This window comes from Tamandua tetradactyla, chromosome 9, assembly GCF_023851605.1.
Source record: "Tamandua tetradactyla isolate mTamTet1 chromosome 9, mTamTet1.pri, whole genome shotgun sequence".
Lineage (NCBI taxonomy): Eukaryota > Metazoa > Chordata > Mammalia > Pilosa > Myrmecophagidae > Tamandua > Tamandua tetradactyla.
This window is the reverse complement of record NC_135335.1, coordinates 16,572,729-16,587,467: the sequence shown is the minus strand read 5'-3', so window position 1 is coordinate 16,587,467 and position 14,739 is coordinate 16,572,729. Positions and strand designations below refer to the sequence as shown.

Genomic DNA, 14,739 nt, shown 5'->3' with positions numbered 1-14,739 from the left:
CCCACAATTGGGTGGGCCACATCTCCATGGTAATAATAAAAAAGCTCCTACCTAGCAATACTGAATGAGCATTTAAGAATTTGACTTTTCTGCAGTTCACAATAGATTCAAAAGGCACATTCCACCCTTTGGACTCCGAAAAGGCATGTTCTTTCCAAATGCAAAATACATTAATTCCATCACAATATCAGAAAGGCTTTAACTACTTCAGTAACAATACAATGCAATACCCTGTCAGAAACAGTACAAAAATCTCATCAAAGTCAGTTACAGGCCTGGTCTATCTTAAGGCAAAATTCTTCTCTGGCTCTGGACCTGTAAAACTGAGAACAAGTTGTTTGCTACTAATGTGCAAAGAAGGGACAGTCATAGGATAAATGTCCCTATTTCCATAAAGTGAAATTGGAAGGAACACAGGGCTCAAAAGACTCAGGCAGTTTTTAAAGTCTTCAGGGCAAACTCCACTAGACTTCAAAGTCTGAAAGTCATTTGTCTTTAGGGCTTTAGAAATTGGTAGTTCCACCCTTACCAACGGTCTATTTGGTGGCCCACCTCTCTCAAAATGCAAACTTAAGGAGAATTGGGGAGATCAGCTTTTACTTACCTCCACCCTCTCCAAGCATCAGTGTTGCACCTGGGCTGTCTGCCATCTGCAGGCACATGCTCAACCCCTCTGTCATGGTCAGGTTCATGTGTCAACTTGACCAAGTGGTGGCACCTGTTTGTCTGGTTGGGCAAGTGCTGGACTGTCTGTTGTGATGAGGACATTTCATAGAATTAAATCATGATCATGTCAGCTGCATCCACAGCTGATTCCATTCATAATCAGCCAAAGGGGAGTGTCTTCTGCAATGAGTGCTGCTTAATTGGATAACTGAAAACCTTCTAAGGAAGATTCAAAAAGAGACAGGCTCTCTTCCTGCTTCAGCTGGTGAGCCTCTCCTCTGGAGTTCTTCCAGACCTGCCATCAGAATTGTCAGCTTCACAGCCTGCCCTGCAGATTTGGACTCTGCATTCCCACAGTCACATGAGACACTTTTATACATTTTATATTTGTGAGTGTTCCCTGTTGATTCTGTTTCTCTAGAGAACCCTAATTAATACACCCTCCATGTGATGGCATCCAGGCTTTCTTCAATCCCCAAGGAATGTGCTCCACACTCTCCAAGGCCTGAGGCAACACATTTCTCCCACTATGAGAAAGTGAAAGACCCATCTTCTGCCTTTGGGGCAAACTCACCCTCTCCAAGTGCTTGGATGGGTCTGCTCTCCTGGCCCATGGTTTCTTGATTTCAGACATTAAATCCCACAGTTCTGCCTCTGAAGTTATTTTACCTTTAATTTGTCCCCTTTACTGAGGCTTTAATTCCATACTGGCAGAAGTTGCATTTATGCAGATCCCACAGCACTCTTGTTGGCTTTCTATGCAGTAGGCTTGGATCATGCCCATCAGACAGAAGTTTTCATAAATATTTCTTAGATAACACCATTCCCAATCCCGGCTTTTTCTGAAAGAGCTGACTGGTTCCATATTTTCTTAAATCCTCATGTGGGACACTATTTTCTGGGGTCTCCCTTCCTGGAAGCCAAGAATTTTCTAAGTAAATTAATTTCTCATTTCTTTGACCTCAGAAGTTCAGTTCTCAGCTGATCTCTTTCCTGTCACATTTCACTATAAGCTCCAAGGAGAAACCAGGCTGCATTCTCCATATCTAATTTGGGAATCTGTTCTGTTAAATATGAAAGTTCATGATTTTTAAAATATGCCTTCCAGCCAAAGCTGCTGGTCAATTTTGCAATAGTATCTGACATTTTAAAATATGGATCACCTTCTGCACTAGTTAGGATTCTCTAGAGAAACAGAATCAACAGGGAACACTCACAAATATAAAATTTATAAAAGCATCTCATGTGACTGCAGGGATGTGGAGTCCAAAATCTGCAGGGCAGGCTGTGAAGCTGATGACTCCAGTGGAGGGTCTGGATGAAATCCACAGTTGAAGCTCACCAGGCAAAGCAGGAATAGGAATGTCTCTTCTGAATCCTGCTTAAAAGGCTTCCAGTGATTAGATTAAGCATCACACATTGCAGAAGACACTCCCCTTTGGCTGATTACAAATGGAATCAGCCACGGATGCAGCTTACATGATCATGATTTAATTCTATGAAATGACCTCATTGCAACAGACAGGCCAACACTTGCCCAACCAGACAAACAGGTACCACAACTTGGCCAAGTTGGCACATGAACCTGACCATGACACCTTCCTTCCAGTTTGCAATAACATACACCTCATTTCTATCTAGAGCCTCATCTGAGGTGTATTCAGCATCAACATTTCTACCAACAGTCCCTTCAAAGCATTCTACACCTACCTTATGAAACTCATCACAACTCCTCACAGATCTTCCCCTTATCCATTTAGAGAGCATGCTTGCATTCGTAAACCACAGTAGAACCCAGCTTTCAGTACTGAAATCTGTTCTGGCTTGCTACCTGCCAGAATGTAATGTACAAGAAATGGAAGAACTTTTAAAAGGGGGGTTTCTTGAATGGCAAGTTTATAGTTCAACAGCCATGAAAATGTCCAAATTAAAGCAAGCCCATAAAAATGGCCAATCTGAGGCATCAGGAAAAGATACCTTAGTTCAAGAAGGCTGATTATGTTCAGGGTTTCTCTTTCAACTGAAAAGGCACATTGCAAATATGATGGATGTCTGCTAGCCTTCTCTCCAGGCTTCTAGTTTCCTAAATCTCCCCCAGGGGCATTTTATTTCTTCATCTCTGAAGGTCTCTGGCTGTGTGGACTCTTATGGCTCTTTTCAAAATAGTTCCCTCTTAAAGGGCTCCAGTAAGGAATCTCATCTTGAATAGTTGGGGACATGCTCCTATGGAAACCAGCTAATCAAATTTACCATGAACAATTGGGTGGATCACTTCTTCATGGAAACAATAAAAATATCCCACCCAGAAATTCTGAATGAGGATTAAAGAACTTGGCTTTTCTGGGATACAAAACAGATTCAAACCTGCACACCTTCCTTCTCTCTTCCCAGGAAAACAGTAATGAATGCCTACTCTCCCACTTTACTCTTTACCCCTTGGTCTTTGCTGTTTTCTCCTCTATTATTAATATTGGAGAAACTAATGATCTCAGGAAATGGAACTTTTCTTTCACTATCTAATTGTTTCTGTGCTGGCTCATAGATTTAATTAAATTCTATCCATGTGATTCTTAATTCCAAAATGCTTACCTATGCACACAATGTTCCTGAAATCTGTGTTCATAAATCCTTCTGTTCACCTGACATCAACAATTGGCTATTTAACCTTCATCACAAGGAACAACATGTCCAAAACTCAGCTTCCCTTCTTCTGCCTCATCTTCAGTTTTCCCCAGCAATGTTAATGAAACTTCATTTTGCCAGTCAATCAAATCCATAATCTTGGAGTCACTCATGATTTTTCTCTTTCTTTGATTCTCTGTTTTAGTTTCCTAAGGCTTCTGTAACAAAGTACCACAAAATGGGTGAATTAAAACACATACATTCATCATCTCACAGATCTGGAGGCTTGAAGTTGAAAATCAAGGTATCATCAGGGATACAATTCATTTGAAGTCTACAGGAAGAATCAATTCCATTCCTCTCTCCTGGATTTTGGTGGTGCCTTGCCAGAAACCTATGATGTTCTCTGCATCAATTGTCATATGTTATTCTCCATTCTCTTCACCTGTGCAAAATTCTCCCCTCCTTTTTTTTTTCTTTGCATGGGCAGACACTGGGAGTTGAACCTAGGTCTCCAGCATGGTAGGCAAGAATTCTGGCACAGAGCCACCATCACACCAAACTCTCCCCTCCTTTCAATACACGAGTCATACTGTATCACAATCCATCCTACTATAGAATGACCTAAATATTCTTTATATTTTTATTGATAAATCTTCACACACATACATTCCATACATGGTGTAAAATCAATGGATCACAATATCATCACATGGTTGTGTATTCATCATCATGATAATTTTTAGAACATTTGCATCATTCTAGAAAAAGAAACAAAAAGACATAAGAAAAACTCATCCATCCCATACCACTTACCCCTCCCTCTCATTGACCACAAGTATTTCAATCTACCCAATGCATTTTATCCTTTGTTCACCCTATTACTTATTTATTTTTTATCCATATTTTTTACTAATATATCCATACCCTGGATAAAAGGATCCTCAGACACAAATTTTTCACAATTGCACAGTCACGTTTTAAAGTTTTGTTTTTATACACTCTTCAAGAATCAAGGCTACTGGAACACAACTTAAAAGTTTCAGTTACTTAACTCCAGCAATATTCCCCAATATGTCATAAACTAAAAATGGATATATATATAGTGCATATAAATAGCCTCCAGGGATAACCTCTTGACTCTGTTTGAAATCTTGTCCTCTTGGGTGGAGGACAGTTAGTTAACTTGCTGAGTTGGTTTAGAGAGAGGTCATGTCTGAGTAACCAAAGAGGATTTTTGGGGGTGACTCCACATAATTTTAAGTGGGCAGCCAATCCTTTACAGGAGTAAATTTCATAGTGGTGAAAAGTTAGATCAAGGGTTCAGCCTATTGATTTGGTTATCCCCACTGTTTGTGAGAATATCAGAAATTCTCCAAATGGGGAAGTTGACTGTTTCCTCCTTTCTCCTCAGTCCCCCAAGGGAACTTAGAAAATACTTCTTTATTGACTCCCCAAATTACTCTGTGATATATTGGGGCATCACATTAACCTGGACAAACAAAAGATGATGCTCTAATCAAGATTCCATGTACTTCAGCTTAACTGACTATGCAAGTTAAATTAGGAAATGCACTATCCAAAACATAAATTTTTCATCAAATAAACATCTCCCCTTGTGGTCTCACACAGAAGTTGAAGTTTTAATATATGTATGATATCTTTTATCCTGCAATCTGATTTACCTTAGTCATATCCAGATCAGTTTCATCCATACCTCTACTCAAAGTCTCATCACTTTTACAATATTTTAAACAGCTCCTAAATGGGTTACTGCTGCCTTTCATAATTTCAGAGTTCTAACTCTGAAGAATGACCTAATTTTACTTGCTTAATGTCATCTGTAATATCCTTTTTTTCAAATGAGGTCACATTCTGTGGTATTGGGGATGAAGACTTCAATATCTTTTGGGGGGTGTGGTAGTTAAGATTTAGTTGTCAACTTTGTCAGGTGAAGATGCCTTGTTATGCTGCTGTTGACATCAACCAATGATATGTGAACTTCATCTGTTGCTCATTATATCTGCAGTCAGCTAGGAGGCATGCCTGCTACAATGAATGCTGTTTGATTTAACTGACTGGTGCTTAAGTGAGAGAGGTCAACATAACAGAGTCCAATCATCTCAGCATACTTCATCTCAGCACTCACAGCTCAGCCCAGGCTTTTGGAGATGCAGAAAGAAAACACCCTGGGGAATGTTGTTGGAACCTAGAGGCCTGGAGAGAAGGCCAGCAGAGATCACCCTGAGCCTTCCCATGAAAGAAAGAACCTCAGATGAAAGTTAGTTGCCTTTCTTCTGAATAACTAATGAAATAACCCCCTTTTATTAAAAGCCAATCCATCTATGGTGTGTTGTATTCTGGCAGCTAGCAAACTAGAACAGGGGGTCTCAATTTAATGAACATAATGATATGTTCAAGACCTAACTCTCATTTCTATGAATAAGACCCATCAAATCCAAACTATTGTTCCCAGGAGTAAGACACTATTTGGAGAAAGGATCATTGAAGATGTTATTAACAGAGATAAAGCCAAAGCATGGGCCCTTATTCCATTACCCCTGGTCTTTCTATAAGAAGAGGAAATTTGGACACAGAGAAAGGGGAGAACACCAAGTGACAATTGAGGCAGAGAATGTCATGTAAATATACATGTGTGTGGTGTGTATATACACATATCCTCTTGGTTCTCTTTCCCTGAAAAACACTGATGAATAAATATTTTGGGTGCCCAATTCAACCCATGACACATTTCATATCTAATACAATAGCAAACCATTCCAGCTCTACTTTCAAAATATATTGAGACTATCCATTTCTCACAGACTCCAGTACTGCCACTCTGATCTAATACACAATCACATCTCACTGAATTATCACAAAGGCTCCCAACTGTTTTTCCCACTTCATTCCTTAGACCTCTATCATTTATTATCTTCCACACTTACAGAGCAATCCACTTAAAACATGAACCCAACCTTCTTTTCCTCCATTTACAATATTTCAGTGATTTCCTATTTTAGTCAGAAATAAAGCATAATGCTTGCAGTGGCTTCTCCTCATAATTACAGAAACACAACCAGCATGTTTCTATATCAAATTTTAGCACTGCTTTCCACCAAACATAATGTTCTCCTCCAGGTAAATTAATATATTTTCTGACTGTATAAGGTTTTCCCACATCATCAAACTTAAAATTAGATACCCACGCAAGAATTTCTGGTAAGGCTTATGTGTTGTTAGTTTGCTAAGCTGCCAGAATATGATATACCAAAACTGGAATGGTTTTTATAGAGGGGAATTTAGTAAGTTATAAGTTTACTGTACTATGAAAATGAATGTCTCCAAATCAAGACACCCACAAGACTTTACTAAAGGAATACTGATTTGTCCTGAAAACCTCTGTCAGCCGGCAAGTTATATGGCTGGAATTTGCTCACTCCTTACTTCTGTGCACATGTGAGTTCCTAGCATCTCCAAATATCTGTGTCTCTACTCTCCATGTGACTGCAACTGTGTCAGTTCTGCTGTGAAGTTTCTGTTGGCTCTGAGTCTTCTGTTGTTTCTGTAGGCTCTGTCATTTATTTTGTTTCTGATTTTCTCTAAAATATTTCCTCTTTTAAAGGATTCCAGTAATATAATCAAATCCCACCTGGAATGGATGGAGTCACATCTCCACCTAAAGTTAAAACCCAAAATTGGGTATGTCAGATCTCCATGGAGATAACCTAATTAAATTTTCCCATCTACATTATTGAATCAAGATTAAAGAGTAGTTACACACACAAGATTGAATCAAGATTAAAACATGGATTTTCTGGGATACATACTTTCAAACTGGCACATTCCACCCTCTGGACACCACAAATAGCATTTTTCCATACACAAAATACATTCACTCCATCACAATATCACAAATGTCTTAAGCCATTTCAGTAACAATACAATTATAATACAAAGTTAAAATAATACCAATTCTCATCAAAGTCTGTTACAGGCACCATCTCTTCTTAGATAAAAATTCTCTTTTGGATCTGGACCTGTAAAACTTAGTACAAGTTATCTGCTGCCAATATACAAAGAAGTGACAGTCATAGGTACACAGTCCTGTTTCCATAGGGAGAAATTGGAAGGTACTCAGGGGTCACTAGTCCCATACCAGCTTTGAAAACCTGCAGGGCATACACCATTGGATTTCAAAGTCTGAGAGTCATTTATCTTCAGGGCTTTAGAAAGCAGCAACCCACCCTTTCCAAGGGCGTATGCTGTGGCCTTGCTCATTCTAAAATGCTGAAGTGGAGTTTGTAAACTTGGGGGACATTGAGGATATCACCTTTCTTTTGGGTCCACCCTCTTCAAGCCTTGGTGTTGCACCTGAGCTCACTGTGAAATATGAGGCACATTCTCAATCCCTCCAATAGAATGGGGGTCACCAATACTGGCTTATGTGCTCCACCCTCTCCAAAGCCTGAGGTGACACAACCCTTCTTTTTTTTTTTTTTTTTTTTTTTAGAGAGAGGGAGGAAGGGAAGGAAAGACAGAGAAAGAAGGAAGGAAAACATTTTCTTGTTTTATTATATTTTGTTTTTGTTTGTTTGTTTTTTACATGGGCTGGGGCCGGGAATCGAACCGGGGTCCTCCGGCACGGCAGGCAAGCACTCTTGCCCGCTGAGCCACCGCGGCCCGCCAACACAACCCTTCTTGAACAAGGAAGCAGAAAGCCCACCCTGTGCTTCTAGGGCAAACACCCTCTTCATGTGTAAGGGTCAGTCCACTTTCCTGGCCTGATGTTTCCCAGATCCAGACTTTAAATAGTTTCTAGATAATTCAATCTCCAATCCTGGCTTTTCCTGAAATGGCTGGTTGTTTCTGTGTCTGAATAAATACTCATGTGGGGCTTTATTCATCGGGGTCTCACTTTCTGGGAGCCAGGAAAATTCCTGATAATCAATTTTTGGGCTTTTCCTTGTACCCAAGATTTCAATTCTCAACTTATCTCTTTATCCCTGAATTTTACTATAAACCTGAGGAAGCCATACTGCATTTCCCACATTTATTTTGCAAATTTCTTCTGCTGAATATCCAAGCTATCACTCTCAATTTCTGTCTTCCATCAACAAAGAATGTCCTCCATCCAGTTTGGAATAACACATGTATCATTTCTGTCTAAAGCCTCAACAGAGGTAACTTTTTTTTATTAATTAAAAAAAATTAACTAACCCAACATTTAGAAATCATTCCATTCTACATATGCAATCAGTAATTCTTAATATAATCACATAGATGTATGATCATCATTTCTTAGTACATTTGCATCGATTTAAAAAAGAAATTGCAAGAAAAGAGAAAAAGAAATAAAATGATAATATAGACTTCCGGAGAAGATGGCGGTTTAGTAAGACGCGCGGGTCTTAGTTCCTCCTCCAGAAAAGCAACTAAAGAAACAGAAACAATACAAAACAGCTCCCGGAGTCACGACAGAGACCAAAAAAGACAGCGTACCCCATTCTGGAACGGCTGAACGGGCAGGGAGAATCCACTGCTGTGAGATACCCGAGGGGTGCACGTTTTCCCGGCTGGGGTGGCTGGCGTCTGGGGTCCCCTCCACGCACGTGGCTCCCCGGTCTGACTGGGAACATTGGATAGCGGGGCCCTCCCGTCACGCTTGGCGTCTCGGGCCAGCTGGGCAATTTGGACCGGCACTCCCTCAAGCCACGGCCAGCAACCCCCGCCTCCACGCACGGTTTCCCGGGCCGACTGCCCCGCAGACAAACGACCGCCACGAGCGCCACCTACTGGGCAGGAAAAGAAAAACAGAGCCCAGAGATTCCACAGAAAAACCTTTCAACCAGCTGGGTCCCACATCCAGGGAGATCTGATCAAATGCCCAGACACCAGCAGAAAATAATGGATGACGCTCGGAAAATTGAAGATATGGCCCAATCAAAGGAACAAACCAATAGTTCAAATGAGATACAGGAGCTGAGACAACTAATGCTGAATATACGAACAGAAATGGAAAAACTCTTCAAAAACCAAATCAATAAATTGAGGGAGGACATGAAGAAGATATGGGCTGAACAAAAAGAAGAAATAGAAAATCTGAAAAAACAAATCACAGAACTTGTGGGAGTGAAGGACAAAGAAGAAAAAATGGAAAAAACAGTGGATACCTACAATGGTAGATCTAAAGAGACAGAAGCTACAATTAGTGAACTGGAGGATGGAACAACTGAATTCCAAAAAGAAACAGAAACTATAGGGAAAAGAATGGAAAAACTTGAGCAGGGAATCAGGGAACTGAATGACAATATGAAGCGCACAAATATACGTGTTGTGGGTGTCCCAGAAGGAGAAGAGAAGGGAAAAGGAGGAGAAAAACTAATGGAAGAAATTATCACTGAAAATTTCCCAACTCTTATGAAAGACCTAAATATACAGATCCAAGAAGTGCAGCGCACCCCAAAGAGAATAGACCCAAATAGGCGTTCTCCAAGACATTTACTAGTTAGAATGTCAGAGGTCAAAGAGAAAGAGAGGATCTTGAAAGCAGCAAGAGAAAAACAATCTGTCACATACAAGGGAAACCCAATAAGACTATGTGTAGATTTCTCAGCAGAAACCATGGAAGCTAGAAGACAGTGGGATGATATATTTAAATCACTAAAAGAGAAAAACTGCCAACCAAGACTCCTATATCCAGCAAAATTGTCCTTCAAAAATGAGGGAGAAATTAAAACATTCTCAGACAAAAAGTCACTGAGAGAATTTGTGACCAAGAGACCAGCTCTGCAAGAAATACTAAAGGGAGCACTAGAGTCAGATACGAAAAGACAGAAGAGAGAGGTATGGAGTAAAGTGTAGAAAGAAGGGAAATCAGATATGATATATATAATACAAAAGCCAAAATGGTAGAGGAAAATATTATCCAAACAGTAATAACACTAAAAGTTAATGGACTGAATTTCCCAATCAAAAGACATAGAATGGCAGAATGGATTCAGCTTTAAGACAAGATAAACTTATGAACCATGTAATAACATGGATGGACCTAGAGAATATTATGCTGAGTGAATCCAGCCAAAAACTAAAGGACAAATACTGTATGGTCCCACTGATGTGAACGGACATTCGAGAATAAACTTGAAATATGTCATTGGTAACAGAGTTCAGCAGGAGTTAGAAACAGGGTAAGACAATGGGTAATTGAAGCTGAAGGGATACAGACTGTGCAACAGGACTAGATACAAAAACTCAAAAATGGACAGCACAATAATACCTAATTGTAAAGTAATCATGTTAAAACACTGAATGAAGCTGCATCTGAGCTATAGGTTTTTGTTTTGTTTTGTTTTGTTTTGTTTTGTTTTGATTTTACTATTATTACTTTTATTTTTTTCTCTATATTAACATTCTATATCTTTTTCGGTTATGTTGCTAGTTCTTCTAAACCAATGCAAATGTACTAAGAAATGATGATCATGCATCTATGTGATGATGTTAAGAATTAATGATTGCATGTGTAGAATGGTATGATCTCTAAATGTTGGGTTAATTTCTTTTTTTCCGTTAATTAAAAAAAAAAAAAAGAGAAGGGATAATTGGAGATGAAGGGATACAGACTGTACAACGGGACTGGATATAAAAACTCAGAAATGGACAGCACAATACTACCCAATTGTAATGCAATTATATTAAAACACTGAATGAAGCTGCATGTGAGGTATAGGTTTTTTGTTTTTGTTTTTTTTGTTTTTTTTTTTCTTTCTATTATTGTTTTAATTCTTATTCTGTTGTCTTTTTATTTCTTTTTCTAAATTGATGCAAATGTACTAAGAAATGATGAATATGCAACTATGTGATGTTATTAAGAATTACTGATTGTACATGTAGATCGGAATGATTTCTAATTGTTTTGTTAATTCTTTTTTTAATTAATAAAAAATGATAATATAGAGAAAAAATAAAAATACAAAATACAAAAAATATATATAAAAATAGAACAAACAAACAAACAAAAACTATAGCTCAGATGCAGCTTCATTCAGTGTTTTAACATAATGAAATTACAATTAGGTAGTATTGTGCTGTCCATTTTTGAGTTTTTGTATCCAGTCCTGTTGCACAGTCTGTATTCCTTCAGCTCCAATTACCCATTATCTTACCCTGTTTCTAACTCCTGATGGTCTCTGTTACCAATGACATATTCCAAGTTTATTCTCGAATGTCGGTTCACATCAGTGGGACCATACAGTATTTGTCCTTTAGTTTTTGGCTAGTCTCACTCAGCATAATGTTCTCTAGGTCCATCCATGTTATTACATGCTTCATAAGTTTATTCTGTCTTAAAGCTGCATACTACTCCATCGTATGTATATACCACAGTTTGTTTAGCCACTCGTCTGTTGATGGACATTTTGGCTGTTTCCATCTCTTTGCAATTGTAAATAATGCTGCTATAAACATTGGTGTGCAAATGTCCGTTTGTGTCTTTGCCCTTAAGTCCTCTGAGTAGATATCTAGCAATGGTATTGCTGGGTCGTATGGCAATTCTATATTCAGTTTTTTGAGGAACCGCCAAACTGCCTTCCGCAGTGGTTGGACCATTTGACATTCCCACCAACAGTGGATAAGTGTGCCTCTTTCTCCGCATCCTCTCCAGCACTTGTCATTTTCTGTTTTGTTGATAATGGCCATTCTGGTGGGTGTGAGATGATATCTCATTGTGGTTTTGATTTGCATTTCTCTAATGGCCAGGGACATTGAACATCTCTTCGTGTGCCTTTTGGCCATTTGTATTTCCTCTTCTGAGAGGTGTCTGTTCAAGTCTTTTTCCCATTTTGTAATTGGGTTGGCTGTCTTTTTGTTGTTGAGTTGAACAATCTCTTTATATATTCTGGATACCAGACCTTTATCTGATATGTCAATTCCAAATATTGTCTCCCATTGTGTAGGCTGTCTTTCTACTTTCTTGATGAAGTTCTTTGATGCACAGAACTGTTTGATTTTGAGGAGCTCCCATTTCTTTATTTCCTTCTTCAGTGCTCTTGCTTTAGGTTTAAGGTCCATAAAACTGCCTCCAATTGCAAGATTCATAACATATCTCCCTACATTTTCCTCTAACCATTTTATGATCTTAGACCTAATGTTTAGATCTTTGATCCATTTTGAGTTAACTTTTGTATAGGGTGTGAGATACGGGTCCTCTTTCATTCTTTTGCATATGGATATCCAGTTCTCTAGGTACCATTTATTGAAGAGACTGTTCTGTCCCAGGTGAATTGGCTTGACAGCCTTATCAAAGATCAAATGTCCATAGATGAGAGGGTCTATATCTGAGCACTCTATTCATTTCCATTGGTTGATATATCTATCTTTATGCCAATACCATGCTGTTTTGACCACTGTGGCTTCATAATATGCCTTAAAGTAAAGCAACGTGAGACCTCCAGCTTTATTTTTTTCCCTCAAGATACTTTTAGCAATTCAGGGCACCCTGCCCTTCCAGATAAATTTGCTTATTGGTTTTTCTATTTCTGAAAAATAAGTTGTTGGGATTTTGATTGGTATTGCATTGAATCTGTAAATCAATTTAGGTAGGATTGACATCTTAACTATATTTAGTCTTCCAATTCATGAACACGGTATGCCCTTCCATCTATTTAGGTCTTCTGTGATTTCTTTAAACAGTTTTTTGTAGTTGTCTTTGTATAGGTCTTTTGTCTCTTTAGTTAAATTTATTCCTAAATATTTTATTCTTTTAGTTGCAATTGTAAATAGAATTCGTTTCTTTCTTCCTTTTTTTATTAATGGAAAGAAAGAAAAGAAAAAGAAATTAACACAGCATTTAGAAATCATACCGTTCTACATATGCACTCAGTAACTCTTAACATCATCACATAGATGCATGATCATCATTTCCTAGTACATTTGCATCGGTTTAGAAGAACTAGCAACACAACAGAAAAAGATATAGAATGTTAATATAGAGAAAAAAAATAAAAGTAATATAATAGTAAAAAAACAAAACAAAACAAAAAAACCCTATAGCTCAGATGCAGCTTCATTCAGTGTTTTAACATGATTACTTTATAATTAGGTATTATTGTGCTATCCATTTTTGAGTTTTTGTATCTAGTCCTGTTGCATAGTCTGTATCCTTTCAGCTTCAATTACCCATTATCTTACCCTGTTTCTAACTCCTGCTGGACTCTGTTACCAATGACATATTCCAAGTTTATTCTCGAATGTCACTTCACATCAGTGGGACCATACAGTATTTGTCCTTTAGTTTTTGGCTAGACTCACTCAGCATAATGTTCCCTAGGCCCGTCCATGTTATTACATGCTTCATAAGTTTATCCTGCCTTAAAGCTGCATAATATTCCATCGTATGTACATACCACAGTTTGTTTAGCCACTCGTCTGTTGATGGACATTTTGGCTGTTTCCATCTCTTTGCAATTGTAAATAACGCTGCTATAAACATTGGTGTGCAAATGTCCGTTTGTGTCTTTGCCCTTAAGTCCTTTGAGTAGATACCTAGCAATGGTATTGCTGGGTCGTATGGCAATTCTATATTCAGTTTTTTGAGGAACTGCCAAACTGCCTTCCACAGTGGTTGCACCATTTGACATTCCCACCAACAGTGGAAAAGTGTGCCTCTTTCTCCGCATCCTCTACAGCACTTGTCATTTTCTGTTTTGTTGATAATGGCCATTCTGGTGGGTGTGAGATGATATCTCATTGTGGTTTTTTTTTTTTTTTTTTTTTTTTTTTAAAGGAAAGACAGAGAGAAGGAAGGAAGGATAGAAGGAAGGAAGGAAGGAAGAAAGGGAAACATCTTTAAACATTTTCTTGTTTTTTATTGTATTCTGTTTCTCCGTTTTTGTTACATGGGCTGGGGCCGGGAATCGAACCGAGGTCCTCCGGCATAGCAGGCAAGCACTTTGCCCGCTGAGCCACCGCGGCCCGCCTCATTGTGGTTTTGATTTGCATTTCTCTAATGGTCAGGGACATTGCGCATCTCTTCATGTGCCTCTTGGCCATCCGTATTTCCTCTTCTGAGAGGTGTCTGTTCAAGTCTTTTTCCCATTTTGTAATTGGGTTGGCTGTCTTTTTGTTGTTGAGTTGAACAATCTCTTTATATATTCTGGATACTAGACCTTTATCTGATATGTCATTTCCAAATATTATCTCCCATTGTGTAGGCTGTCTTTCTACTTTCTTGATGAAGTTCTTTGATGCACAAAAGTGTTTAGTTTTGAAGAGCTCCCATTTATTTCTTTCTTTCTTCAGTGCTCTTGCTTTAGGTTTAAGGTCCATAAAACCACCTCCATTTGTAAAATTCATAAGATATCTCCCTACATTTTCCTCTAACTGTTTTATGGTCTTAGACCTAATGTTTAGATCTTTGATCCATTTTGAGTTAACTTTTGTATAAGGTGTGAG

The 14,739-nt window shown here is 38.5% G+C and overlaps 1 pseudogene across 1 annotated transcript in view; it reads right to left on the bottom strand.

The window, feature by feature from the left end:
* Positions 1-14,739, bottom strand: part of LOC143646796 (E3 ubiquitin-protein ligase TRIM58-like) — a 40,481-nt pseudogene that overhangs the window by 17,813 nt on the left and 7,929 nt on the right. The window contains exon 3 of the transcript XR_013157620.1: positions 461-464. The product of XR_013157620.1 is annotated as an E3 ubiquitin-protein ligase TRIM58-like (transcript). The remainder of the gene's footprint in view (positions 1-460; positions 465-14,739) is intronic.